We start from the raw sequence: 8,218 nt of genomic DNA on the forward strand, positions 1-8,218 counted from the left end.
TCACACCTTGGTGAGACAAGGGCTAGGATTTGCATCCACTATTTAAAAGTAGTCTCCTTCTGCAGTGAAAGAGGCATGGGTAAAGACTATTTCTCCTTTTCATGCAGCACAAGGCCTAGTTCAAGATGAGCAAAGAGTTCATAGTTCAAAGTATCCTGACGCTGTGACTGTAGGTGGCTTATCCCAGGACAAGGAAGGCAAGGTAGCTGAGCCTCCTGGGTGCCTCTGGCTGGGGGCCTCACCCTCAGGCACATCTGATGCTTGCAGATGGTCCTGAGTGTGTACAAAGGGAGGCAGACATCTCTTGTAGTAGCATTGTGCTTGCTCATGGGGATTAGAGCCTTTCCCTGGAAGAACCTTCCCAAGTATGATTTTCTGTGGGGAAACTGGAGCAGAAGTTTTTTTGCATAAGGAGTGGGTTGTTTGTTTGTTTGTTTGTTTGTTTGTTTGTTTTGGTGGGGGGGTGAGTAGTTAATCTCAAAGGCCTTAATATTGGTGTTAAGACTTTTTTCACTCACTTGCACCTCTCTACACTTGGATGTTCTGCTGCTGTCCTGAGCTTGGCTGCTGGGGCTGGGCAGGTGCCAGCAGTTTCCTGGCTGGTGCGTGTGGGAAGCAGATCATGGTTTGCTGAATGACCTGGCGGTGCTTGCCACTGCTCTCAGACAAATGCCTGCTCCTCTGGAAGCTTCAGCAGGTGAAAAAACTACACCCAGCACTGCCTTGAGTGCTCCTGTACCAAAAGAAGTTGAGGTCATGTGTCAGTGGTGTATGTCTGTGGGTATTGGGCTCCTGTGGTGCTCCCAGCAGCTTTGCTTTTTTAACTGCTCATCCTGCATACAAGCAGGTCAGTAAACCATGGCTGGATTAGTTCCCTTACACACAGGATGCAGGCTACAGTCCTTGACACCTCTGTTCTCTGCACTTGCTGTGAGTGTGCCTCAGTACAGGCCTGATGTGCACAGGAAACGTGGCCAGCCGCCTCCCTTACAGAGCAGCTCTGGAGATACTTTGGTGTATCTTCTGCACTTTGAGTTTCTTCTACACCTGCCCTGGTTCCTTTGGGGCGATCCCCCTAAGCCCTATGCACCCTGGTAGCAGCAGGCAGGCAAGGAGAGTCCAACAACTTCTGAGGGTGCTGATTAGATGAGGGTGTATTGGGGTCCCACCCCCAGGAGCAGCATGGTTCCTGAGGGAGAAGGGGGAAAGGGGAAGGGAGGGGGACAGAGGGAGAGCCTTGGGAGAGAAGGGAGCAAGAGAAAAGCTTCTGTTTTCCGTTCTCCCTTGCACAGTTTATCAGGGAGATTCAAAGTGGCCGTTGTTATGAACAAAAATTCGGTTAATATTTTTTTGTGAGAAAGAGTTACAGGGACGCAGCCAGATCTGTCTCTGACAGGGTTCTTAGTGCTTTGTTATTGTAATACCGGGTCGTTAAGGCTTATCTCCTCTTTTGTATTAGTAAAAGGCCTGGCTGGGTGGGGTGATGGCCCTTCCCCAAGGCAGTGGGCTCTTCCAACATAGGGAAGACATCTGAGAGGGTGGGGGGGGTTATGCAAAGTGACTCCAAAGACCAGAATGCTTTGTGGGACCCCGACTCCAAACCCACAGAGAAAACTCCAAAAACAACAAGCCAAATAAGAATTGAGAGACTAAAGTGATGTCTGGACATGAGGAGCCAAGTGCTGAGCCTGCAGAGATGCGGAGCCCCTCTCGCCCTGAGCAGAGAGTCATCCCAACGCCGGGACCAGGCAGCTGAGACGCTGAGAAAAGCAACATCTGACGGGGACATCAAGCCCTAGAGGCTCCCACGAGGACTGGATCCCCGGCTCTGCCCCTAGTGGACAGAGCTACGCATATCCTCCTCCTCTGAGTCGCCCTGGGAGACGCGACGGGGACTGCAGCCCTGCTGAGCTGCCCAATCCTGAGCTGATCACTTCTAAAAAAGGCATTAAAAAGGAGAAGAAGTCTCCTGGCCCTGTTTATTTCAGCTGGGGGCGCTCGTCCGGGATAGCCACGCCGCAAGAAGACTCAAGACTGGCCATCTTGGACTTCAGGACAGCTGGCTACCAGGACCAGAGGGATCGGCTCAGGACCAGCGACACAGAAGAGCACCAGAGCACCGGATTGGTGAGAAAGCCGGTGGCGGGAGCGGGAGACGTGCGCATGTGTGTGTGAATGAGACGGAGGCCGGCAGCCGGACCTTAGAAGTGATAGTGGACCTCTCAGTACCGCGTTTCTGGACTCCTGCGAAGGGGCCGGCCGGGAACAGGGGGCAGAGCTTGGAATTAGCATGAGTGAGCTGTCTCCCAAGGGGGAATAAAGGGCCCCCCCTCTCCGGGCGTGCGGAGGGAATATTTGTATGAGTGGCACGCACCCAAAATAGGCCCTGACAGAGGAAGGTCAGGCAGATTTGTCAGTCCCGAGAAGGATTCGGGTAGCTCACAAGCCCTGCAGGCAAAAGTAAGTCCTGGCACAGGAGCCAGGCACAAACCCCAGCGAAGGAGGCTGTGGTTTGCTTTTAAGTCCCGATACGGTGAAGCCTAAAAATTGGCGGGTTAGGCAAACTAAAATCAGGCAGTTGTTTTTCCTGACTCAGAGAGTCAGGCACGACCCGGATTCTTAGGCCAAGGTTTCATGTGTTCAAGTCCCGATAGATGCAAGACCTGACGTGGGGAAAGTTAGGCAATCAAGAGATTGGGCAGTTGTTTCAGTATAAAGCCCTGAGCATCAGGCAGAAATTTGAAGTTTCAGTGGAGGAGGCTGAAGCTCCTCAAAGAAGGTTCTTTTTGAAATTACCGGTCAGTAAAGGCACCTTTGGGATTTTTTACTGTTCAGACCTGTAAAATGGGAGGGTGTAATAGTAGAAAGACGGGTAAGAGACTGAGGAATATACATCCCAGTAGTCCCTTAGGAGAACTGTTAGTAAAATGGGATTCTATAGAGGCCACGGAGGGATTAGATAAAGTGAAAATGATCCATTATTGTATGGAAGTGTGGCCAGAATTAGAGTTACAAGGAGGATGGCCTTGGTGTGGGACAAAGGATAAGTGGATGTGCCAGCTATTAAATAATTATCTGACAGCTCGAGGGGATACTGATCCTGAGCAATTATTGTATGTAGCTTGCTGGTTAAAGAGCGCTGTTGGGGATGAAGGGGTGCGAATTTGTAAGGTACAGAGGAAGAAAGAGGGGAATTAAGGAGGGGATGATAGGACTAGTAAAAGATGGGATCCCCTGGATTATCTGCCTCCTTCTGCCCCTCCACCTTATAATCCTCTTCTTCAAGCACCTCAAATGGCAGGTCCGGTTCTTCCCCCGGCTGCCATCTCATTACCACCTGCTCAGACTCCTCCTTCTACCTCTTCAGCTTCCGCTATGATAAACCCAGTATCCCCTCCAGTTCCTTCTGCACCACCTCAAGGGCCTACTCCACCTGCTGGATTCTCCACCCCTTCTCCAGCTGCACTTAATATCCACTCAGGCTCTTCTCCCCCTCCTATTGCTGTCCCTTCACCTCCTCCTAGTTGGGACACAAATGTCTCCTCGCCCGATAAACAGCTATCAGCAAACACACCTGCTGATGGGCAGAGCGTTCAGGGTAACCCAGATATCCCTCAAAGTAGTTTGGCATCTGAAGATGGGCCGTACTGTAGCACCAGATCCAAGACCTCCAAGGCAGAGAGACTCTTTCCCCTCAGAGAGGTTCCTATGGGAGGAATAGCAGGAAGTGTTGGCTTTGTGAATGCTCCCCTAACTGCTTCTGAGGTGAGAGGATTCAAGAAAGAGTTGGGGCATTTAGTTGAGGACCCAGTGGGCATAGCCAACCAAGTGGATCAATTTCTAGGTCCAAATATCTACACTTGGGGGGAGATGAATTCCATCCTGAGTATATTATTTTCCCCAGAAGAGGTCCAGATGATTAGGGCGGCTGGCATAAGAATTTGGGAGAAAGATAACCGTCCAGGACCCCAGGTGACATCAGGTGAACAGAAATTGCCACTAACAGATCCCAGCTGGAACCCTAACCAGGAGGAGGGGAGAAAGGTCATGATGGAATATAGGTCTTTGATAATACGGGGGATCAAAGAGTCAGTTCCCAAAGGAACTAACACCCAATTGGCATTTGAGGGCACGCAGGAGAAAGATGAAGCTCTTGCTGCCTGGCTTAATTGCCTAAGGCGGAACTTCCAGTTGTACTCTAGAATAGACCCAGACACCCCAGAAGGTCAAATGCTACTAAAAGTCCAATTTGTTACCAAATCTTGGCCTGATATAAGGAGAAAACTGGAAAAGATGGAAGAGTGGCAAGCGAAGGACATAAATGAGTTATTAAGAGAGGCATTGAAGGTGTATTTAAGGAGGGAAGAAGAAAAAGCAAAGGCCAAGGCTAAGATCATGGTTGCTGTAGCTAGAGAAAGTGCAGGGTGGGCGGGTCCACCACCAGGAGGAGGCAAGGATAGGCCTCTTTTACTGTCAGGTGCAAGAGGGATAGAGACACCTCAAGTCCCTTTGAGAGAACGACATTGCTATTACTGTGGAGAGCCAGGACACATCAGGAGGTTTTGTAAGAAGCTCAGTCTCGATGTGGCAATAGCCAAGGAACAAGATAATTTAGGGAAGATCCTTAGAAGTGACGAGTAGAGGGTCAGGGGCTTTATACTTTAGGGGACCCGATGCAACATCTAGACGAGCCCTTGGTAAACTTAGAGGTGGGACCCCTAAATGTTTAATTTGAATTTTTGGTTGATACAGGAGCAGATAAGTCCTGTCTCAACAAAGTAACATCTGAAGTTAGACAAAAACAGCTAGGTAGAAAAGATATCCAATAGCACCAAAATTGGCCAGTAAAACTAAACTTGTAATAAGTGGTGTGAAAGTAAAAGGTACCTTATTGTTGTCTTCTTGTGTGTGTGAGAGTGAGTCACAAAGTCAGCCTCAACTTCCCGGGCAGGTGGGAAGGGGGCAGTGGAAGTGTGTGTGTGACCTGCAAACCAGGCTTGTGTCCCCTGGGCGGGTGGGGGCTGTGACCAAAGTGTGTGTGTGTGTGAACCTGCAAACCAGACTAGTCCTCTCCAGATGTGTGAGAGAGCCGTGGCTGTAAGAGTGTGAGTGACATGCAGACAGCCTCACAGGTGAATGTGCACCAGAGGCAACCAGAGTCTGGGCCCTTCCAAGAGGCCCAGAGATACTGAGACCTGTGGGCCAACCCCAAGGTGAGGGGGGGCTATAGGGACCCGTGATTTTCTAGCAATAAGTTTGTGTCTTAAAGGTGTGAAGGAATGTGTGAAAGTGAATGAGAAATGAGAGAGTGAATATAAACGAATTAGAATAGAGGTAATGTAGATTGTGCATTACAAGTTTTACCACATCTCCTTAGAAGGAAGTGTATTGTGTAAAAGAATGATGTAAGGAAAAAAAAAATAAGTGTAAGAGGTTGAAAGAAGTATTTAAGCTGTAAGTGAAAGTAAGAAAGAGAAGCAAGAGATAAATAAATAAGATCTTGAAAAATAGAACAGAAAACCAGTGAATTAAATACACAGAAAAATAGTGGAATAAGAGTACTTTGGGAGTTAAGTTAGCTGAGAAATACAACTCCTTGCAAAATACAGAGTATGTAGAAGTTGATGAGAGAAACATATAAGCTATGGAAAAAGAGGAATTACTGATAACATTAAACAGAGAAACTGAGTTTTGATAAAATCATTAAATAGCAGACCATTAATGCCTGTGTTTGAAAGCCCGTTTCAGGTATTCTTCATTACTAAGACGGCTGGACTCACATCACTCTCACCCCTGGCATTGGACCAGGATTCAACACCAAGTTTTTCCTTCTGGCCTTCTGGCATTGGACCAGACTCCACCCCTGTCTTCTTCTGGCATTGGGCCAGACTCCCAGTTTTTCCCTCTGGCATTCTAGTATTGGACCAGACTCCACCCCTTTCTCCTTCTGGCATTGGGCCAGACTCTCAGTTTTTCCCTCTGGCATTGGGCCAGGGTCCACACCACTTACCTCCTGGCACTGGATAAGGATTCATCCACATCACAAGTTAATTCACCTGAGTATACTGAGATTTAAAGTTGACTCTCAGGAGGAAGAGTCAAAAAGACTGAACTGTATAGGAAAAATTGGTATCAGAGTTCTAATATTGCTTAAAATATTTCAAAACTGTTTTGTGTAAATTATGTTGGTAAAAAGTTTAAGGCTGTAAATAAGTAATTCTAGTTTAAGTTCCCCAATATATTTCTAAAGACTCCAGGTTAATCCTCTACAGAACACTCCCCTAGGGGAAACTAAAATTTGTAGGGAACAGACCAAGAGAGGTTTAACCAGAGAAGCGGGTAGAAGGGACTCTAAAGAGCTTGGAAGCTTCTCCTCAGTAAAAAATTCCCCAAGAGGCAAGGCCGGGTGGGCAGGCTGTGCAAGATGACCCATACCGGACTCTTGGGAAGGGTCGTACTGATGGCTCTGATTGCTGGTGGTGCTCAGGGGAGTCCAGGAGAGCCGTGCAGTGAAGGCTACCAACCCTGCTATGAAGAGGAAGTGAGCTCCTTGTCGAGAGTCCACATCAGTTCTAACCCTGATTGTGTTAACCCCTCCCAATTGGTCCTTTATCAGAAAAATAAGAGAGTGTATTGGATAGCCCAGAATACTGCCACTTTTAGGCAGCCACTCCTAGGAGAGTGCCCTATAGAGGAAGCCTGGTTTTGCTTTGAATGTGATGCTGCTGAAACAAGCTCAGCAGATCTAGTAAAAATCAAAGAAATGGTGAAAATGGTAAGAAAAATTGTTTGTTACAAGTATTTATATGAGTGTACTGGAAAAGAGATAAGCCCCTTTTGGAACACATTTCAGGGGAGCTCTAAACCCCTAAGTTTGATCTCATCTGGCAACTGCATTGCTAGGGTGATAAAACCAATTTTCTTATTACCCAAAGAAACTGGATCAAGTTTGGGAGTTCCTATATATAATGATTTGAGAGAAATTAAACAAAACCGGGAAAGTGAAATAGAAATTGAGAAAATCCAAAATTGTAAAAGCAAAGTTCGGATCCCAAAATCTGTGTTGAACAAAGTCATCCAGCTCCAGGCAGTATTAAAAATAAAGAATTCAATTATTAGGGACATTTCAAACGAAATAAAAAGATTGGCATGTGTAAATAATCAAGATCAAACTCCTACACTTGATCCCAGTGGGTGGGAGAACTTAGAGATTTTCAGAAAATATGTATGGGAAAAGGTAGTTTTTCTCACTATATGTAGACTTGGAGGATTGCTCTTTTTACTATGCTTATTTATCTGTTTTAGTAAAACAGTATTAGCTGTACAAACCAACCTGGAAAAACCAAGAAAAGTAACAAGGTTAAGTAACCATGATTACCAAAGTGCAAAAGAGATTTATAGTAAATTCAAAACAAAAAATTGTGAGTTGATGCGAGCTTAAGAATTTAAGCTCGATCAAAGAAAAAGAGGAGGAACTGTTATGAACAAAAATTCGGTTATTATTTTTTTTTGTGAGAAAGAGTTACAGGGACGCAGCCAGATCTGTCTCTGACAGGGTTCTTAGTGCTTTGTTATTGTAATACCGGGTCGTTGAGGCTTATCTCCTCTTTTGTATTAGTAAAAGGCCTGGCTGGGTGGGGTGATGGCCCTTCCCCAAGGCAGTGGGCTCTTCCAACATAGGGAAGACATCTGAGAGGGTGGGGGGGGTTATGCAAAGTGACTCCAAAGACCAGAATGCTTTGTGGGACCCCGACTCCAAACCCACAGAGAAAACCCCAGAAAAACAACGAGCCAAATAAGAATTGAGAGACTAAAGTGATGTCTGGACATGAGGAGCCAAGTGCTGAGCCTGCAGAGATGCGGAGCCCCTCTCGCCCTGAGCAGAGAGTCATCCCAACGCCGGGACCAGGCAGCTGAGACGCTGAGAAAAGCAACATCTGACGGGGACATCACGCCCTAGAGGCTCCCACGAGGACTGGATCCCCGGCTCTGCCCCTAGTGGACAGAGCTGCACATATCCTCCTCCTCTGAGTCGCCCTGGGAGACGCGACGGGGACTGCAGCCCTGCCGAGCCGCCCAATCCTGAGCTGATCACTTTTAAAAAAGGCATTAAAAAGGAGAAGAAGTCTCCTGGCCCTGTTTATTTCAGGCGTGGAATAAGACTTGGGCCAACAGGATTACAGATCCATGGTACTGCAGGGGAGGATCACAGGGGAGG

Source organism: Zonotrichia albicollis, chromosome 1, assembly GCF_047830755.1.
Source record: "Zonotrichia albicollis isolate bZonAlb1 chromosome 1, bZonAlb1.hap1, whole genome shotgun sequence".
Classification (NCBI taxonomy): domain Eukaryota; kingdom Metazoa; phylum Chordata; class Aves; order Passeriformes; family Passerellidae; genus Zonotrichia; species Zonotrichia albicollis.